The sequence below is a fragment of the Serinus canaria genome, chromosome 3, assembly GCF_022539315.1.
Source record: "Serinus canaria isolate serCan28SL12 chromosome 3, serCan2020, whole genome shotgun sequence".
NCBI lineage: Eukaryota > Metazoa > Chordata > Aves > Passeriformes > Fringillidae > Serinus > Serinus canaria.
The window spans coordinates 95,556,677-95,579,415 of NC_066316.1; positions in this window are offsets into that span (position 1 = coordinate 95,556,677).

Consider the following 22,739-nt stretch of genomic DNA (forward strand, 5'->3'; position numbering starts at 1 on the left):
ATGTTTTCCCATAATAGACACCAAGTTCACGCTGCACTTTTGAGCCTAATGTGAAACTTTCTCAGAGCTCTGAATGGAAAATTAAAACGAAGTGTTTCTACAAAGTAGTGGTTTAAAGTTAAACATTTCTGTTTTGTTTTGTTTTCGGGAGCTGTTAAATGATGCCAGCAGGAGTTTTTGGGGATGCCCGCAGGACGCGGTGGTTCAGTGCGGCCGCTCGGGGCCGCTGCTCCTCCGCACAGGCTCCGGCAGCAAAGGGCTGCCAGCTCCTGGAGAAAAGACTAAACATGCTAACTTATCACCTCCAGAAACGGCAACACTGACTGCTTTTTCCCATGGTCTTGTCGAGTTCTTCTTTTTTTTCCTCTCTTTTTAAAAAAATTTAGTTAAAGCTAGGTTTTGGTCTCTGCCTGAACAGCCCAATTATAATTGAAGTCTGAAACAGGAGCACTTTATTTCCTTGACCTGTAAAGCATCTCAGAATGCATGGGCATTGCTGCTGTTTTGCTTACTATAATGCAAAGTTAATTTTGGTGTCCTCTTTGCAAATGGTTATTTACTTTAAACATTTTCAATCTGAAAAAGAAAGTGAGATGCTCTTTACAGCAAAAAGTGTGAGAGATCTTAATTTTAAAAAATTGTATCAAATTTGAGGTGCCAGTCAAAGGTAAACTTACATTGCTTATAAAAGTCCAGTGCAGAACTAGTTATAAACTCACCGAAGAAATTTATTCTGACGAGATAAACATCTTAAAGACTTCTCCCAGTTGGTTCTGAACATTCTGTGGTAAATGAGAAAAACATTATTACAGTGGCAAGTTCAAGATGAGGAAAAGCACTCCTTCTTACATGATTTCCCAGAAGGTTGTTTGCTTCTTCTCAAAGTTCAGTTAATACCACAAATGTGCATCACCTGGCAAAGCAAGCACATCAACCCTGAGAGAGGCACTCCACAGCCCTCAGTGTGTATTTTTGTTGGCACCAGAGGATTGTGCAGCTGCCTGCAAAGTCACACCTGTGCTGAAGAGCAGGAGGGTGGGGGCAGAGGGCAAAGGCAGGGGAGCTTCACCAGAGGACAGCAGAGTCCATCTGCATCACCCCACAACCTGCATCTTCTGAACAGAGGAGACTGGAGGTCTGTGTTCAAGGTATGTACTGTAGAAATGTGAGGACTAGGGGGGCCAAGGTTAAACTGTTTTTCACATGATTTGTGAAAAACAAAATTATGGGTTCCTATTAGCAGGCAGCATGTCTACTAGGTGCCCTGTCATTATCAATGACATCCTTTGCCCTGTTCAGCCCAGTCCAACAAATAAGCACTGAAAAACACTGTTCACAAATCAGCATAGTGGGGCCTAGAAATACCAATAAGTCATCAGGAGCAGCCTAAGGAAACATGAACAAGGTTACCAAATCTAAGAATACCAATGTGGAGGTGGACAGAGTACAGGTAACAGCTGCCTGAGTACAATAAAATGCAGTTGGAAGTGGGTCTTTGAAGTATCAAGTCTTACATTAGAGTCAAGGTCTTGTATTAATTATGTGCTCTCAGAATGTTCAACAGAGTACGTTACTGATCAGTTTGTAAATGCTTTAAAATAAATATTTGGAGATGAAAGATAAAAAACAATCAGACATAAAATTACAAACAAATGTCAAAACCTCACAGAAGCATTGCAGTCAACACTAATTACAGGAAGAAGAAAACATTTTAAAGCAAAGGATTCTAAATCTCCTGATAAGCTATTACAGTATAGCAGAAGCATTTACCCCTTCCATTTGTTTATAGCTGTGGAAGGGATACCTCTCACTGCCCTTCACTCCATCCTTATTTTCATGGGGGAGATTTCTCTTCCATTCATTTTAGAAATATAGTTTTAGTTTTGTTTGTGTTCCTGCTATTTTATATTTAAGGAACAATATCTGAATGTATTTTTTTCACTTTAAAAGTGATATTGCACTGTTTTTTTCTAGTTTTCTTCAGGTAATACTGATCTTCTATCATGAGTACATTACTTTAAAAGTCATGAAGATAAGTGTATATATGTGTTAGTTCTCTACTCAATATCAGATTATCTATTGCATAAACCCAATTATAAATTTTTAAAGAAACAAGTGTTAAGGAATTTCAGACCCTGAATTTTGTTAACTCATTTAGCTCTGGATTTTTCTAGAAAACTGCTTTTTCTCCAAATACTTCCTCTGCTATTCTTACAAGACCCAGCCTTTCATTATATCACTATTTAGTGTACAAAAATAAATCAGAGTTACAGAACCATAGAATGGCTGAGATGGAATGGAGGTCAGTTTATACAGCTTCCCCAGCTCAATCAGGGCCAAGGATCTCCAGGGATGGAGACTTCACAGCTTTTCTGGTCAGGCTGTGCCAGTGCTAGGCCACCCTCCCAGTGGCAAAGTGCTCCCTGCTGTTCAGAGAGAGGCTCCTCCATTACAGTTTGTGCCCATTTCTTCTGATCCTGGCACTGGGCACCACTGGCAAGAACCTGGCTGTGTCTTTTTTGCACCTTCCCTTTAGGTGTGCATACATATATATATTTATATATACACACACACAGATTCACATCAAATATATGTAGCATATATATTATATACTATATGTATATATATGAGGGTTCTGCATGCAGTCTCAAACTTGTTGAAAGGTGTTGATGTGTGTGTGTATGGGATGACTTTGCTAGCTAGGTGATTAGAGGACTTACAAGATTCCTACTTCCAGGATAACTGGCTTTTTAAAGAGATTTGTGTGAGATTATTGTTGGCATGTTTTGTATTAGTGAAAAGTACTTTGAATCAAATTTATTCTCAAGCTACTTGAGCAGAGGAGGAAATCCCTAGATCTGGGGTAATTGTGTGGTTTGCATGAAGAAATTCATGTCCTGGTCTTTTAGTCTAAGAGTTGTTTTCTGCCCCAAGGTCACAGACATAGAGTGCCTAAATCAGAAGTGAAATAGATGATGGTGTAGGAGATATACAGATGATTCAAAAGGAATGTGGATGTGGCATTTGAGTGTTGAACACAGTGCTGCTGGGTTAGTGCTTGGACTCAATCATCTCATATATTTTTTCCAACTCTAGTGACTCTATGATTCTTTGTGAGACAGAAAAGTTTGATATCTTGCTTTGCTACTCTGCTTTTCACTCATTGGTCTAACCTCTGTGGTATAACCTCTTTTTTAGTCTGGAAGATATGCCATCCTGTACTTCCCCTTCAGGCTGCAAGCATTTTTTCCTGGTACATGTAGGTTTTTCTCATAGCATCATTTGTCTCATCTTTGTATTCTGACTGGCCATCCATTCTTTCTCTTTGTGCTTTTCCAGTGGTGTAAACACATACCAAAAACGTCCAAGTGGCTGCATGCCTGCAGTCAGAAGGCTCACTGTTCCAATGAACACCAGAGATACACATCTGCTCCTTTTATTTTGTAGTACATCCATAACCCATACTTTCCGTGTGCTGTATTGAACATTTTCCCTGGAGTATTTGCATGCCTATTTGGTAAGCCAGTATTTGCAAAGGAAACCTTATTTAGCTTCAAGTTATCAAAATAAGTATTAAATTTATGTCCCATGCCACAGCTGCAGTTTTCTTTTAGAAAAGAGGCCTCCAGTCCTTCAGTACTCTCTTCCTTCCTGATACTGTATTGAATTATTTAGTTACATCTCAACAACATCTTTGGAAAGACTGATTAATAAAGAAATCAAGTTGTTTCTTTTTGGTGGAAAAAACATATGCTTGTATGCCTATAAATCAACCTGTGCTTAAAAGCTATGCTTGAAATCTAATGAGATTAAATCTAATCTAAATCTAATCTATGCTGTATTTTAAAAGTAATGATATGTCAAAATAATTCAGAAGTAGCCGTGCATTTTGCTGGGTGTTGCAGCAAGAGTTAGAGAGGGATGATGGCTGCATAAGGGATGCCCTGATATATGGGTCTTGGGAATCCAGCATGTTCTGTGCCTTCAGGGCCTCTCTTTTTAAGTCAGGCAACCACTGGAATGGAAGGATGGGGAATAATTTGAGCAAAGCAACTGCTGCTTCATTAGTTCTCATATTACTAGTGCTGCAAAGCAGGCTGCATGATTACAAGTGCAAATCAACCAAACCTGTCGCCAGCAAAATTAGTGACGGAGGCTGGTCAGTAGTTTGTGACTTAGTTTGTGACCTTCCTGGGGTTAGGGGCACTGGCCTGACTGCTGCTGAAGGAACAAAATAGCTTGTGATGCCTTTCAAGTGCTTCTTGACTTGTCAGATGCAAGGGACTGCTTATTCCTTGCTGCTTCTGCCCAGTTCTGAGACGTGTAACAGCCCCAGCACCAGCCACCCCCTGTGTGCAGTACTGCTACCTGAGCCAGGCTGGACCTTAAGGTCTGTCTCTCATATCATCTTAGTGGAAGAAAAAATGAAAATGTGCACTTTGAGACAGAGCTTATTAATTTCTTAGTCTGATTTTAATAGGCCAAATCCTGGGAAATCAGTGGATTGTGTTGTGAAAGGATGTTGGCATTTGGGGCTCCCAATTGCTGCAACATATTTAAAGTGATACTGAGCAGAATTCGTACCACAAATTGTCACTGACATCAGTACAAATGACACAGTGAGTTATGGGATTCTCTGTAAAACTTAGCTTTACTGTACATTAGTCCCAGGAATAGTTTTTCCCAATCAAGTCTTGAGCAAAAGCTGAATTACAAATTCTGAATCAAAAACTCATGAGTGTATCTGCTTCTCTTCCCTACAGTGATTCAAGTTTAGAGATTCAAGCAGTTTCAGAGCATCGTCTTACAAAAACTAACTCAGGGCAGTCAGTACTTTCTAGCACTCATCCCTCCTTGTGGTGTTTTTTTTTTTTTTTTTAAATAACAAATGACATTCAAAAGTACCTAATGGTACGATCACCATAATCAGAAGGGATTTTTCTGTGAAACATGTTCTTAATTACTGAAATACCACATGCAGGATCTTGATAGTTCATAAAAAGCAAAGTAACAGAAGTGTTAGAGCTAATGCAATGATGTGTTACCAATGTGCACACTTTCTCTTCCTGTCCACAGTGATTTAGTGTTTCACTGCTGTAACACAAGTCTGAGCTAGTATTAAAAGTAAGCTTTAAGTACCAATACTTGTCTATTAATTCATCTGATTGTCAGCATACACTGTTTTCTATTATTCAGTCTGTCAAAACTATTCTTGTTAGAAGATTGCTGATAAAGAGCAGGAAATATAATCTGGAAGACTGCCAAGAAAAGCAAAAGAATCAAGAATAAAGTGAATAAAGAGATTTTGACTTTTTAAAAATTGCTTTTAATTTTATTTTTAAATATTAATTTTTATTATTGATTGATTTAGTATAAGTGCAAGATGTTGAAAAAAATCAATTTCTGGTCTTCAGGAGAAAGGATCCTTCTGTCTTAGAACCAGCATGATGGTCCTGACTTTCCTGACCTGTGTTTACTCAAGCACATGAGGGAATTATTACGTACTAATCAAAAGCATCAAAGGCACGTTAAATTAATTAAAATATGATTTTATAGAGAAGTCTAAACTCTTGTATCCTAGCTTTTCTATTTTAATGTAATTTTAGTTTCTGTTTTAGTTGCTCTTTTCTTTGAAGCATTGGAGCTGATACTCTAAGAAACAATGGTGTTCCTCCTTAGTGCTGATTGAATCACCATGACAAACATCTGAAGCTACAAACATGAGAAACCAAGTGTTTATACAGCAGATGCCTAGAGGTCAAGGTGCTCAGGCCAGTTGTGGGCATAAGGGTTAAACCTCACTGCAATAGAACTGTGCATTGTTGTGGTTGGGTATTCTTAAATGTGGGCTGTTGAATCCAGGACCTGTTCTTCATTACTTAGTCTGTCCTGCTGAAGCACAGCCAGAGAAAAGTCTTTAATGCAATACACTTTTGGTGAAGGCTACTCTCAAAGAAAAGGAAGTTGGAAAAACATCTGAAAATATAGCTCCCTGTCAGGTGGTGTACCAGGCTAGCTGGAGGCAGCTGAAAAAGGCACCCAGCTGCAGCTCCTTGTATCAGCTGAGGAGTGGCACAGTAAAGCAGAGGAGTGCATTAAAGAATGATTTCCTGAAATAAATGCAGAGAAAGTGAGTGATGTCATCTTCTATATAAGCACTGTATAGTTTAAGTGAAGCTGAATCACTGATGTTTTCTGCTGGAGAAGGAAAGAATAACCTGGACACAGATGAGACCTTTGACTGCAATCACAATAAGTACTCGTGGTTTCTGGCCCTGGGGCTACAACAACTGCATCTGGTGTCTGACAATGATGCTGTGAGAGCACTTGTCCAGTTGCCCTCCATGCAATGCTCAATCTAATGGCCACTCACACAGGGGAACAGTACAAGTGCCTGTACGCCTCCACATTCAAAAAATGGGCAGGAAACATTCATTTTATGTTTGCTGTTAAGTTTAATGATTTGTGAAATCAACAGACACAAAAATCACCCCCTTTTGCCAGGTATCAAGTTGAAATTATTTCTTTTTATATCCATTGCTTGCCCTTTTATCTGCTCCATTTGAGACTTTTCAGAAATGCACTTGGGTGTAATACCCTAAAACTCTTAAAGGAAATAGCTTTATCCACTGCTTAAGGCAGGGCTGGAGAGCTGTTTTTGATCTACAAATACTATAAAGTGACAAAATGAAGACTTAGCAGGGAATGCAATGAAGCTTTACAGAGATCATGTTGGCAGCTGCTCAGCTTTAAGTTAATGCATATTAGAGGAGGGGCTGCTGTTGGTCAGCTGAGTCCTTTTTTGAATGTAAATACAGACCAGCAAAGCTCAGAACTGGCCAAACTGGTCTGTAGTTTTCCTCAAGGTTTTGGAGTATTGAGGGCTTTGGTGATGATTTATTGTAAAGTAAGCACAATAGAAACTCATTGCAAGTGTATTTTGACCTAGCCTTAAGTTAACATGCAAAAAGGGGTTTCCTTTGCATGTTTTGTTATAGTAATATTTTACTATATAATACACATATTTGCTATATAATTGCACACGTTTTCATACATAGATTTCGGGTAGTTAAGGACTCAAATCCTCTTTCAATAATGGGTCAGTGAAACAAGATTAAATATTTTGTCTAAGGTTAGTTAGTCAGTCAGTGGCAGAACTAGACAGAACTGCCATTCCTACTGTTAAGCTGGGATATCCAGAGGGTCCTGTGGACCACTTTGTGAGCTGTGTTAATGTGTGACTAGCTCAAAGTGCTGTTTTGCCAGTGGAGTTACTCAGGTAGTCTTATGTGTAAATCCAGAGGCAAATTTTCTGTCCAGGTAGTGTTAAAATGACTCATTGGAATCTGTTTTTACAGTACCCATAAGTCAACCAGTCTTCCTTGCCTGCATCCCTCCCGAAGCTCCTGGTATTATGACAGTATTCCCTATACAAAATTAACTGAATATAATGGTTAAAATCCCCTTCCTCTACTAAATTAACTTCCTCACTAAAGCACAGGCTGAATAAAATCCTGTCTTCTCAGAAAGCATTACACAGAATTAAACATCAGCATAAGTGAATGAAATGTCAGCTAAGTGATTCCTGAGGGATGTGCCACACATTCTTAGTAAATTTTAGGCTTTCTATTAAAAAAAAAAAAAGCAGTGCTCTTTTTTCTTTGCTTTTGAGTATTTTTTCATTTATTACTCCTTAGCAAAACAGAAAAGTCTCATGGATTTCAAACCATTTGCAATGGATTTCAACAAAAGGGCATTGATTTACATTTATGCCCTACTGCTCTGCATCCTAGTAAATAAAATGAACAACATTTTGGCTCTTGGGGTAACTGGCTGGCACAACTTGTATCCTGATACCTAAACTTTCTTCCCACACAAAGCAAGATGTCTGAAGCTCTCGTTGGCCTGTTCTGTGTTCAAATCTATGCCTGGGTGTTGTCTGGGAGCATGAAAGCTCCTTAAGTGCTTCTATAAGGGAACCAGCTGCAGCTGAGCTTGTGCTCTGACACTGTTTAGTGGGCTTATACAGCTCTAGCATATGTGTACTTAAAGACAGCAGGTGTTGGGTTCACACTTCTTCAACCTGTCAGAAGACTTGTTGAACTACGTCCAGTTGGAGGAGTAAGGAATGTCATACTGGCCTTTCCCCTGAGGAGAGTTATTATCTCTTAGCAATGCTAAGACTTGCAGAACATTGATCCTTCTGTTATTAGCTTAGGACTATTGTACACAGTAAAGTATCAAACATTTTGATTATTCCTGTTTCAGTTGAGTCTTGGGATGGAATTTTTCAATTTCTTTTTGTCATCTGATTGGACTCAATATTTTATATTTGATATGACTCCAGAAACATATTTTCTTTTTTTTTAACTGTATTCCTTTAGTCCTTATCATATTTTCTTTGTCCTATTGTGGTGGGTTGACCTTGGATGAATTCCAGGCTCTCACCAAAGGCACTCTATAACTCCCCTCCTCAACTGGGCAAGAGAGAGAAAATGTAATGAAAGGATTGAAACAGGAGCAGGTAAAGATCACTCCACAATTACCATCATGGGCAAAACAGTCTCCACTTGAGGAAATTAACTTAATTTATTGCCAATCAAATCAGAGTAGGAGAATGAGAAATAACACTTAATCGTAAAAATACCTTCCCCTTACCCTTTCCTCCTTTCCTATCTCAGCTTTATTCTTGCTTTTACCTACCTCTTTCCCCTCAGCACTGCAGGGGAATGGGGACTGCTGTCAGTTCATCACATGCTGTCTGTGCCCCATGGGTTCACAAGTTCTGCCAGCAAACTGCTCCAGCATGGGCTTCTGTCTCCACAGGGTCACAGGTTCTGCCAGGAGTGGGCTTCCCATGGGGTTGCAACCTCCTCTGGGCACCCACCTGCTCTGACATGGGTTCCTACTTGGGCTGCACGTGGATCTCTGCTCCACTATGGACCTCCATGGGCTGCAGGGGTACAGCTGCCTCACCATGGGCTGCTCTGCAGACTGCAGGGCAATCTCTGCTCTGATGCCTGAAGCACCTCCTGCTTCTTCCTCTTCCCTGACCTTGGTGTCTGCAGAGCTGATCCTTTCACACATTGTCACTTTTCTCCCTGGATGCTGTTGCCCTTTATTTTTTCCCTTCTCCTTAACTGTATTACCCCAGAGGTGCTACCTGCTGCTGGTGGGCTCAGCTTTGTCCAGGGGTGGGTCCACCCTGGAGCTGGCTGCCATTGGCTCTGTAGGACATGGGGAAGGTTTCTGGGAGGTTCCCATAGAAGCAACCCTTGTAGCCATGCTGCTACCAAAGCCTGGACACCAATACTCCTATCTTAAATTTGAAAATTTTCTACTGTTTATTCTTCAAATGCTTCAATGCAATTAACTTTCATGTCAAAATGAATGTAATTACATGAATGAATTACATGAATGTAATATTTCACCTGTTAAAATAAAGGCTTCATGAAAAAGAATTAATTATCAGAGGTTTTGGCTTCAAGAAACCATAGCCTAAGATATACTAGCTTATTTTTCTTTATTCTTTTGCCTGACCATATAATTTCCATTCATTATTAGTATCATAAATGTAATGTCAACACTACTTAGCTCATGTTCATGCTTTAAACAAATTTTTGTAATTTAAAAACACTATTAGGAAATGACTCTTAAAAGTAACTCATGCAGAACATAATTCAGGCATATTTGTTTCAGAAAGAATACTGACATTTCTCCTCACAGAATGTAATTTGGCCTTGTCCAGATTAATTTTTGAGAGATTTAAAGTAAACAGAGATCTCTTTCAAATTTTTGCCACATTTTTACACTAGTCATACAATTAGTGCAGGGAAATGAAAAAATGCCTTTCAAATAGTAAAAAATGCTTTTTTTCAGTGATGAAAAAAACCCCTTTTTCACACAGAAAGAGGAATCTTGTGTTTTGCATTAGGATTACAATCCAGGATTAAAGAAAAATATTACATATATCTAAAGTAATCAATCTAAAGTAATCAAGAGCTAGAATAGGTGTAGGCCATAACTGGGACATTCAGTGCTTGAGATCTATCTTTCCAAGAGTTCACAGTCTTTTCTTACTGTAACCACGGTAACAAAGAGATGGAAATTGTCACTGGTCCTGAAGGGTCAGCCTCAAAAATTCCCCAGACAAAGCCAGGCAGTGTATTTATTTGGGCTTAATAACCAAACCACTAATGTGATTTCAGTAGATATTTTAGTAGGATGAGCTGTCTAGTTGTCATTTCCTACATGTCTTTTTGATGTAATAAATACTTTGGTATGTAACACATAAATTCAGGGCAGATTCAGGGAGTGAATTCTTTCATAGAATCATAGTAACATGAAGGTTGGAAAGGACCTCTGAGGTTATTGGGTACAATCATTAACCTAACACTGCCATGCCCAGCACTAAGCCATGTCCCTAGACACCACATCTACTTCAATGATAATAGGAAGTCAGAGTCTCTTACAGCAGATCCTGTTCACCATCACTAGCACCTCAGAATTTAATTTCAAACCATACCAGCAAATCCCAAAATTTTGTTGTACTTCTCCAGTCCTCCATGATTCTGACTCTTCAGTTTTGTGTGGTTAGTAAGCTTTGTTCTTCAAATGGTGGAGATAGATAAACCCTTGTTTGGGAACACACAGCAGAGCACTTCATCATGTTGATGTCATGTTGACTTCCATGGGACTTCCAGTACTACTGAACATTATTGGAATGTGAAATATTTAGAAAATATAACAAGTGGAACTGTTAATAGGGCTCAATCTCATGGCACTGTTCATGAAGCAGCAGCAGCAGGGTTTGATAGCATAGTGCCCTCTTGGGAGGGGGAAAAAAATTAATAGACCTACCAGGAGAAAAGGGAGGCAAAGTGGGAGAGGTGTGTGGAAGGGAACAGTGCTGGGATCACAGCTGGAGACCCTCACACTGGGGCAGGAACCCCCCTGAAGGGATGGAGAGTCCTGCACCAGAGCAGAGGAGCAGTAAGAGCCAAGGAGCAGTGGAAGGAAGTGGAAGGAAACAGCAGGAAGCAAAGGGAAGATGACATTGGCGCTGACCTGGAGCTCCTGTGCCACCCAACACCTCACTAAAGGGTTTGGGAAAACATAAGGAAGTGGGACTGGGATGGTGGGAAGAGAGATACTGGGCTTGAGTCTGAAGAAGGGAGAGGCAAAGTGTTGACTTAATTGTTTGCTTTCCATTTTTTTCAATACCAGCATCAGTAATTAGAACTTAATGTTAAAAATTGTCAGTTACTTAAGTGAAATTCCCTGATCCAGGAGTCTTCTGCCTGTAACACACAGTTATATGTGCTATATCATGCTATGCAGTAGCTGATTATGCTTTCTAATAGAATACATGTATTTATTTATTTGGAGGAAGAATGAACTGGGGAAATTCTATTCTACAAGAGATAGTGCCATACTATGAATGAGTGCACACTACTAGAAACAGTGGGCAAAAATGGCTGGAAGTGGTGCCTCCAGGACCTGATAACAATTTTTTAAGTCCAGAGGGCTTGTGCCAGTTGCTTATTGTGGTTCTGCTTATATTATGTTCTACTGCTGGCCAATATCAACACTTCTTATTTTATGTCATCTGCTGTTGTATTTTATTCTAGGTCTCTCTTGAACATTTGATTACCATCCTGTGGAAGAACTAACTGTATTGTTGAGCTGCAGCATTGACTAATGTTCCATACAGAATATTAGCTACAAGTACTGCTGTTGCAGTAAGGTGGTTGCAGGAGGTTTGAATCCCTTCTGGATGTTATATTGTCCAGCTGACCTCCTTGTGTTTGATAGCTTGCTTCAGAAAATGTTCTTGGGTGTACAACAGTCACAGTCAGAGTCCTGTCCTTATTCTGCAAACTCACCTTACCCTGGATACACCTGGACAGTGGGTCACATTGCCCTGCTGAATCCACTGCCTGGGAGAGAGGGCTGTGGGGCAAAAAAAGATTGTTTTCACATCTGTATGGGAGAGAGACACTGGAACCACATGCATATGGAAGCCAGTTCCAGCTGGGTTGTAGGAACATTATTTGTTTTATTATCATGTTCACTGCCTGAGACTTGGCAGTGTCAATCCAGATGACTGTGAGACAAATGAGAGAATGAAGTATGTGAGAATTAGTGGGTTTACAGGAATGTGACCACACAGGTCTGTCTTCTTGAAAGATAGCATTTTTAATGATGAATCTCATGATATTTGTAACAACAAATCCCAGTAAACTGCAAATAATTTTTTCTGTATTTTATTTATTTCCTCCATCCGTCTCTTCTTCCTTTTCCCACTAATTTAAAGGGAAATGGCATGTAAAAGAAGGTAAGTACTGTTACATAAGACATTACTAATAAACATCTTTGTTATAGAACCATTTTTCTCAGAGTTATTATATGTTCATTTATCACAGACAGAATAGTTGGAACTTTATGTGTTTGTGTACAGTTACTAAGGTTTTAGAAAATAAGGGAAAATCCTCAAGAAGTCTGCATTCTGACTAAGGCAACTTTAGTTGATACTGGGGGCTCTTTCTTGTGAAAGCTGCACCTGTACCATATTCTCAGGAATATATTATCAGTTTTCTCAAGGAAGGAGGAAGGGGTACCTTGAATGCTGGCAGGTTTCCCAGTGTACTTGCAGAGGTAGTCTGGGAGGGAGAATGGCAATCTGCTCAGCAGGGGTGTAGGAGGTGTTTATAATCAAAAGCAACATTTTCAGACTCTAGTGGCAGAGGAACATATTTAGGGAGGAGAAATTCAAAAGGAAGCTGTTCCATGGATTGCAAATCCTCAGTTTTGTGGCTGTGCAGTGCATGACTGAAGGTGTTACTGCCTAGGGGAGAATGGGGAAAGAGATGTGGCCTGTGCAAATAGCTTTGCATATTACAGCTCTGCAGAGTTGATCCCTGTGTTTGGGTGTCCTGCTGACTTGAGATGGGGATAGTTCAGTGACTTCTTATTTTACCTAGGTCTTGTAAGGCAGGCTTTGGAATCCCCTGCTACTTTTCATCCAGTGACTTCCCCAGTAATTTACCTTCAGTCTTCAAAGGAAAGATAGATTAGATAGATAGACAGACAGACAGACAGACAGACAGATAGATAGATAGATAGATGATAGATATGTAATTTCCCAAGAATCTGTCCAATAACCTCTGGGGACAGACACAATGTCTGTGGGAGCTAGAATCTGATTCTCTCTTTTACCTTACTCAGTGCTTAAGCAGCTGTAGGATGCTTGTGTCTTAATTCAACTATTTAAGAGAATAATGACAAATCAACTTTTCTGTGAGCACTCATGCCCTTTAGACAGGTGGCACCAGGAGCCCTATAAAAATTATCTGAGGATGACACAGAATTTCTGCTAAGGCAGATGTCAATGGCAGGGCCCTGCAGCCCATTTCCAAGTGGATCACGTCAGAATGAGACCAAAGACTAGAAAACCTGGCTTGAGAGCTTTACTCTGCCTACACTATAGATCTGTTTGGTTTCCCTTCTGTACAGTGGAGGTGGTGGTCCTTCCCTGAGGCACAGGGAGATGAGGAGAAATGCATTAAATTCAGAGCTGCTCAGCTAGAACAGTAATAGGGGAGAATGGCATTCTGGAACTATAGATTTTTATTGCATTATGCTGTTCAGGGTAAGGGCTGTCTTCATGTCTCCAGAAATGCCTAGCATATTTTGAGCAGCAGAGATAATAAGTAATAAAAAAAATTAAAACTTAAATATAAGAGGAGTGTAGAATAGAACATGAGAGATGGTGGAAAATGAAGAGAGTCTGCTTACTGTCAGCTTTGATATATTCCAATTTAAATACGGTACATTTCCATGGGCTTTCCTTTGGCTTTAAAATATAGGTTAGTCTCCAGCTGCTTTGTACAGAAATTGAAATCCACTCAGTAAATGAATACCTCTCCCTGCTCTCCCAAGCCAAGAAGAAAAACTTCAAATATCTACATGGGTGCAGAGCAAAATGGAAATGGGAATGTTTAACTCACACGGGTATTATGGACATAAATTCATTCATTTTTTTAAGTGAGAAACTATCACAGAAAAACACAAATAAATGTAACAAGCATGAGGTTTTCTTCTTGTTAGCGTTTCTTATACAGTTTGTAGAAAGTAGCATCTCAAACCTTTAAGAACTCTGACTATAAAAATGGAACATTTCTGTGAAAAATTTTCCCAAAGAACACAGGTATACTATGTCTGAAGGACAAATTGACATTTACTATCTTAATCAGGTTAGCACACAAGTGGTAAAGCAAACAGCAGCATAAAATTGTAATACTGATATTTCTGGTCTCTAGTCTCCTATAAAAGCACAGGAAATATGTTGCTGTGCTAATGGTTTTGAAGTGCCAGCAGATATTCACATGGAGACAGAAAGGGAAAACTCTACTAACTGTCATTTTTATTGCAGGTGGAAACAATATCTCCATACAGGAAAAAAATCAAGATCCAAATATGTAATTAAAGTTACAGTTATAACAGAGAGATAACCTGATTTTAGTAGCCTCAGCAGGATTTGCTATTCACTACCCATATGAAATAAAATCCAGCTTGCAAGAAAAAAGTGTTCACACAGAAGCACTTGAATTTTTCTATTGTTTTTGCTAGTTAGAACTTATGTGTGTAATACCTGTGCAGCATATACAGAAAGCATATATTTTGGTTTATACTGTTATTATATACACATTACTAGAGCTTTAGCTTGGTTCAGTGCCAGAAAGTGTGAGTTTTAGTGTTCAAGTCAGGACTAAGTGCTCATGTTAAGTATTCCTGAGTGTGTTAAAATGCATCCTCTCATATTACTGACAGTGTGGATCAGGAAGTGCTCTAAGTACCGAGTTAAGGTTGTACAGCGAACACCCGGGGCAATAAATAAAAGTGCCACCCGTTTAGTATGGTAGTCATATAAAGGATGTCATGGTTAACTCACAATGTGTGCTCAGAGTACCTTCCTATTTGGATACTGCCTATGCTCTGTTTTCTGCATCTAGAAAAATGCTTAGGTCCCAGCTGACAAAATAAAAAGTTATGTAAACTTATCTCTGTTGTAAATTAGATATTTTGATTTATGCAGATGTTTTGAGATGGAAATGTCTTCTTGTGACAGAGATTAAAGTGTGCTCTTAACAGAACATCATTCCAAAACAAATAGTCTTGCTTGGGGATATTTCCTGATCAAATAGCTTAGAAATGACTTAATATTTTTTATGTCGAATAGTTTTTCGCTGTTAAGATTGAAAGAAAAGCATCAGATCATGGAAACGGTAGTATTTTAATGAAAAATGTTTTAGTCTGAAAGTTGCAGAAGAGTTTGTCATCATTACTATCAATGAAACAGAAACATTAATGTGCTTTCTTTTGGAAATAAATGTCACATACAACATTACTGTTTAGAATATACACTTCTTAAAAGTCCATATTTATCAATTTCCCTTGAAATTTTGCAGTTTTCAAAAAAGCACTATGGGTATTTAAAAAATCCCTACTGATACCACATTAACTTCTGTCTGGATACTACATCTTATTGCAAAAGCCTGAGTTTACATAATTTCTTCCTTCTGATGATGCAACTTAAGAAATAAGTTGTTATCCAGAACACTCATCCCATTTTATAGCACAAGGGTCTCACTGGTTACTGATTGAGTGCCCATCTGATGGGTGCTAATAGACACATTTGGTTGTTTCACTTGTGAATGCCGGCAAAGGGAGCAGTTGACTGATGAAACTGAGGGTGGTGTGTAGCTATATATCACAGGTCTGCCTCAGCAGTGCCCAAGAACTCTTGTCATTGCCCTTTCATATATTTTAAGAGGTGACCAAGGGGTTAGAACAATAAACTCTTACCACATGAGACAAGATGAAGTAGTTGCTCAAAGGACAAGTTCTTTGTGTCTCTCTCTCTCTCACCCTCTCTCCTCCCATTTCTCCCTTCCCTGTGGCCATGTCATATTACATACAAACATGGCAATTAGCAAGCTATCTTCAGAGTGAGAAGAAACAACAGCAGTGAGAGGGGAATGGACAGGTGGTGTGTGAAAGCATGTGTGCTCAAGCCATTCATTAACTCGAGTGCTGCATTAATTCGTAAATGTTAAATAACAGCCCAATAATGCAGTATTTCCACAGACTGCTGGTATTGTCAAATGCTGATCAGCATTTAAAAGAACTCCCTGCCATCCGAGGCTCCAAAAGTTGCATGTGTCTCTTAAGCCCTTAGAGTCTCTTTACCTTACTCTTCTGTCTCACAAGTGTCCTAAAATGAGTGTTGGTCCTGTTTTCCCAGCCTCACTGTATTGGCTCTACCACTACCTGACTAAAAGGGATGGAAAGAACTTTCTTATGCTGGGCTTCATTTTGACTGGATCAGCTCCTCCAAGCAGCTGACTTGATTAATTTTAATAAGAGGAAGTGTTTGATAGTGTGTCTGTGATCAAGGGGGAAAGCAGTGTTGCAGCATTTTTGATCTGGGAGGATTTAAGCTGGACTGTATCTGTGGATGTAAAACACCAGAGCTGAAGGTTTTACCCCAGCTGGCAGCTCAGCTCCATTCAGCCACTTGCTCACTTGTCTGTTCCCAGTGGGATGGGGAGGAGAATCAGAAGGATAAAAGTGAGACAACCTCTTGGTTGAGATTAAAAAAAAAAAAAAAAAATAGGGAAAGCAAAAACTGCTCACACAACCAGTGCAAAGCAAGGAATTATTTCACCACTTGGGCAGGCAAGTTCAGCCATTCCCAGGGAAATGGGGTTCTGTTACATGTACTGGTGATCCAGAAAGAAAGAACACCACAACTTGGAATGTGCCCACCCTTCCTTCTTCTCTACCTTGCCTTTATAACCTGGCCATGACAACATATGGAATGGGGTCACTCGGGGTCATTTGTCCTGGCTGTGCCCACACTAAACAAGGCAGATATTCAAGAGGCAAATTCTGTCTGTATGTTGTTATGCCTCTTTAAAAAGAAACAAGGAAATACATTTTTATCTTTCACCTTGTTTTGTGAACACTGAATTCTGCTTATGAGGGTTTCAGGTCTTAGATGCTCAGGTGGTATATTTACACAGTAACTCTAACTCACTGAATCATCCCTAGGAACAGATTTTTAATTCAATTTTCAGACTTTCTTTCAAAGGTGCTCAACAGGAAGCATGTAAAACAGAATGATCTGTTAGGTCATTTGACACTTGGCCCAGCTCAGGGGTGAAAACCAGGCCAGAGCAGCCCCAAGAACTCAGGCTGTATGAACTCTCTGTATAAAAGGAGCAGCTAAATCCTCCAGCATTGTCTTATCTCTTTGGGAGCAATGTGATTGCTTTCCAGGGCACAGTCCATGTGGTCCCAGGCATCCATATAATGCCTAATTGGATGAAAGATGTATTCTTTTCCACCACAGTATTCAGAGCATGATTTGCTTTGTTGTAAACCAACTACAGGGTAAAATACACAGTGCAGTTAACTTTTACATACCCTACCAGATTTCATAGACAGTGCTTTACTTCTGATTTTTTTTTTTTTTTTGTAATTCCACAAACTTCATATCAGGTGAAGAAACAATAGAATTGTTCCTTTCACTTGATATGTTTCTTTCCCCTGTACAATAGAAAAGTTGTAATAAAGGCCAGTGATAGATTTTAGAGCATTACAATGCAGGATTTATGAGCAGGTGATTTATACGGCTTTATCACATTTGAGGTAGTAATTATGTTTGCCAATACATTTCTCAGGCTAAAACTATTTTTTATTTTATATTTCATTTTATAACAAATGTTATCATAGGTGGCAAAAAATAAAAAGAGAAAGACTTATCATGATAATCTAATCTAACATAAAATGCAAACCACCCTATGAGAATATTGCTGATAATCTGACACACAAAGTCACTTATCATTTGACAAGGTGGACAGATATAAAACGTTTGTCTTTAGATATCAACAGCAAAAATGTCTTTGTTATTGTGTTTCTAAGATTTTCAAAGAAACTATTAATGCAAGATAAATATTTCTTCCTCATGTCCTTTTTTCATAAGGATTTGTCTGTCAGGAAATGGAAAAAAATGAAAAGAAAATTTGGCAACCATACATTTCCTGTCTGGATCCCATTTTTATAGCTATTCTGCCAGAATAACCTCCATTATGAAAAGTGCTTAAATTTTCATTTAAAGGTTTGTGGATGTGTAACATTTATATGTGTCTGATATTAAGATGTGCAGCCACACAAGGAATGAAGAAGCATCAGACAAGCCCAGCTTGGTCTAGCACAAGGCAGATAATCTTTTAAACCTGATGTACACACTTGTTACAGAGGGATCTTTGGTTTTAGACAGACCTTCAGGTCTGACATTGGAGAGTTGCTGAGATTGAAATATTCAGAAAGGAAGAAGAACGTTTTGAAAAACCCAAGTATAGTGTGCTATTATCTGAGAACTCTTCAATAAGGGAAAATTATGTTACTTTTAAACTTGTTTGGAAATAAAATTACTTTTTTAAAAAAGGTGCATAATGGAAGCTTTGTAAAAGCTGCATCTAAAGTTGTTTTGCTCAGAACAAAATTTCAAAGCCTACAAGTCTCAAGCTCCAAGGCATATGGCCAGTTGGGATTTCACTACCATGTAGGTGTTGAATTTCCTGCTCTGTCACGAGAAGCTTTATTGCCTCAGGAAAGACTGCAACTGACAGATGCTGTGAGGTCCAAATTACCAACCTAATTACCTGTGCAACATCTCCTCCACAGAGACCACCCAGCTGGGAGGGAGTGAAGTGCACCTCTGTAACTCTGGCAGCTCTGCTCTCAGTATGTTATGGGTTCCCCATGTCTTGGGGTTGGAGATCTAGAAATTAGGACAGCAAGTAAAGGCTCCCCCAGCCTCCTACTTCCATTGATCCTTTTATCCCCTAATGGCCACCCACTTCAAGGTGTTTCAGATTCTTCTTTGTATTTCCTATGGAGAAATAATGTCTACCTTTCTACCACTTCAAATACTCTTCAGATGTTATACTTCAGATACTGATGGTAGAAATTAGCATACAGCATTCAGTCAGTTCTCACATCAGTATTTTGGCCATGAAAACTTTACCAAACTTTTATATTTATGCTGTTCTTTTCCCTTCCCTTCCTTCTTCTAGTGAAATTAAAAGGTAACCAGAGCTTCCCAGAGAAGAAAGTAAAAAAGACATCAGAACTGATACATTATAAAAAAGGCTTTTTAAATAAACATGGAATAACATTCTGAACTGACAGGTAAAAATTACTTTCTGTTTTGAATTTTCAGAGTGGGAATATTACCAAAGTGTGTGTTTGGGAAGTTCAAATTTAGCTAGTCAAAATCTTTTGTCAAGATTATTCTTCTGAAGAAAAGAAAAATTCTAATCACTAGTGCTCATTTTGCTTGTAAAATTCTTGCTGCTGTACTTGCCAGCTCCATTAGGAGCTCAGGGTTGGTCTGGGGTACTTGTATGCTACCAACAGCAATGAAGTTGCCCCAGGTGCAGTGGAATCCATCTCACCCTTCTGTATCTTTGGGGGTTTAAAATGCTTACAGGAATTGAATCTAATTTTAACAAGTAAACAGCTGAGAGAAATCTCACCTTTTGTGATACACCATTGAGAATGCAGTAGAAGGTGTCCCTGGGGATCTATAGCAAGTCTCGGGGGGCAGCTGTGGGATTTCTCAGGGGCAGGGTAGAAGGAGGCAGCGGGGAGATTCCAAACTTTGGGAATATCAAAAAGATACTTTAGGAGGTTCCTGAGGGCATGATACTTTTTTGTTTGTGTATTTTTGAGAGAAGCTGATACCAGGTTTCACAGAAAGGCTGGAATTAGTTATTTCATTTATGACTCTGTTAGCTCATTGGCTCCTTGTTGTACAGCCACACTAAATTCTAAAGTTGTTACGTGGCTTGTATATGAGTTAAATGTACAGTTTTTCTCCAGATTATTAAAAAAGACACGGAAATTGAAGACTGATATTCAAAAATATGGCAGAAACTATAACCTCGGTTATTTCAGTATATATAATTTTTTCCATACAGTTCCCTACCTTTTTTGATTGTATTAAACATAAATTTCCCTGCTAAAAATGGTCAGTTTCTTAAGTGAGGTCTTAAAAAAGAAAATTCCTAAGCTTTGAGGAATGGTTTCATAGTTTTGTCTGCATTTTTAAAAACTGGTGTAGTACCTAAAAAATTTCTTCTGTTTCAACAGTATATTTTCTCCATAACATTTTAGGATATTTATACCTAATGTCATTACACATTGTAATTATGTAATTGCACAACTTAATTGCACATTCTCATTATTTCATCATGTACGCTACAACAATTAAGTAATTAGGTCTAATAATATAAATTAGATCTAATTGTATATATACATGACAATGGCATAAAAATGGCCTTAAAGAATGAAGAAGACTTTAATCAAAATAAAAGGAATGCCTTTTGTGTGCAATCAGAGGAGTGTGGAACACTGGACTAATTCCATGCAATGGTTACTGAGGACTCCTACACTCCACAGTTCCCACTCCCCATCCCCTTGTTCTGCTGGGGAGGAGAAGATAGAGAAAATAATGGGCAAATTTATGCCCAGGAAGAAGGAAGGGCTGGGGGGGAAGAGTTTTTAAGATTTGGATTTATTTCTCTTTAGTTTTCCGAACTCGAGTCTGTTTTTCCCTTGACAGTGAGTGCTGAGTAATCTCGCCCCATCCTTACCTTGACTAATTTTTCATTGTACTTCCTTTTCCCTGCCCAGCTGAGGAGGGCAGTGATGGAGCAGAGATGTTGGGCACCTGCTCTCCAGCCATGGCCAACTCACCACATTATTTTTTAGCACAGCTGTAGCCATAGAATCCTTCTCACAAGCTTGTCCCAGAATTTAGCTAAGGATGTGTTTTAAGATCCAGTACTCTTGAGTGAGGTCCTGTTTAGTGATGAGAGTGCTCATGGCCATCACACTGTACTTCTGTTAATGCAGCCTGCTAGTGAGGCCTCAATACTCTGTCCAAACTGTTGGTTTTTGCCACACAGGGCCCAGCAAATTCAAGCATGTTTTGAAATTTAGAACCTGTCAGATTTTTTTTCTTTCTTTTATTGACCCTTCTTGACATGGAGTAAAGGTTTTTCTGCCAAGTTTACATCTGAACTGACAGAGAAAGCCTCACCTCACAAAGCCTCTGGTTGTCCCATGGAGCAGAGGCTCTACCCTGATTGTGGGCTGGGTCAAGAGAGGGAAGGACATATGGGCAAGCAACAGGTGTGCAAACAAGAAGACATCATAATAACACCAAGACAGTGCAAATTTTTTGCAAATATTTTCATGTTTTCTGAAGACTCAGCTGAACTAAACTGATTCCCTCCTAAAATAAGGAGCAACTTTTGCAACAAAAATTATCTGGTTGAAAAACCCCCCAACAGTTTGAACTTTAAATATTTGTCCTTTCCTACTTGAATCACTTTATTTCATAAAAGTAGATTTAAAAAAATATTAAGTGATGTATTGTGACCATACTGAGAATTCCCTAATAAAGGGAATATATTCCCTTCTCAACCTTCAAAACTTCCTTTCATAAGCCATTTAAAGCAGTTGTTGCAATGGCTTTAAAAAAACCTCAGTCTCTATTGGAGAGTCACCAACCAGTATGATCTCTTTGATTTCTCAAGGGAATGAATATGTGTTCTTTGTAGCACAACAGAGAAGGTATCCTCTCTGATACAGCTTAAATTTATTTTGCTTTCTTTTTTTTCAACAGAAAAGTTGCACTGGATAGGAAATTAGGAGATCAGGTTTTTTTTTTCCCATAGTAAATGCTTTCATTTTTCCTTCTAGGGATTCCTAGAAAAATCACAAATAACCTAGTATTTAAATTTTTTCTTTTACCAAAACATGTATATAATATTAAAAAAAAAAAAAAAAGTGAAGAAGAAATACATTATTTTACTCTGTTATAATCATACCTGTTGCAACATTTGTTCCAATTCTTCCTTTTGTGTAGTTGCAGGAATGAAAATGATTAGTTCTTTACCCCTCATTCCTCTTTCTGGAATAAAATGTATGTCTCTGTTGTAAGTCCTTTGGAGACAATGAGGTTGCAAAGAGTTTGACTGTTACTCATTGTGTGCAACCCATAACCTCATCTTCATCAGGATAGGGGTAGAGGTTCCCTGTGCTTTTATTTAGAGCTACAGCTTTCATTAAATTTCATTACTTCTCCCTGTGGCTGTAAATAGAAGGTTTACCTTAGGAAATTTAATTCCTTTTTCTGGCAGCTTGTGTGATAAAAGTGTAGTTTCTAAATGAAGGTTTATCCTGCATGGAAGGAGATTGAATCAAGGATATACAGGAGAAGATTTCATTTTATGCTGAAATTGATCAACACTACTGAAAGAAAAATTAAAATGGTTATATATTCCATCAGAATTCCTTCATTTAAAAAGGAATTATCTTCTAGAACTAGTCTGCAAATGCAGGAAAGCCAAGCACACAAAAATAAACTAGAGGGGCACGGTGCATAAAACGAATTATTGTGATTAAGAATGTTAAATTAGGTCTGTTTTGGGTCCCTGGTTTTCTGATAGGTACAAAAGTAAGGAAGTTATTTTTTCTTCTATAAACTTGCCTGATTAATTAACCTCAGGAAATGGCTGTGGTTTTGCTCTTTTGAGCTATTACCATTACATTGTGCACTGTGAAGAATGGAGTAAGTTTTCTGTATTGACAGTGGCCTT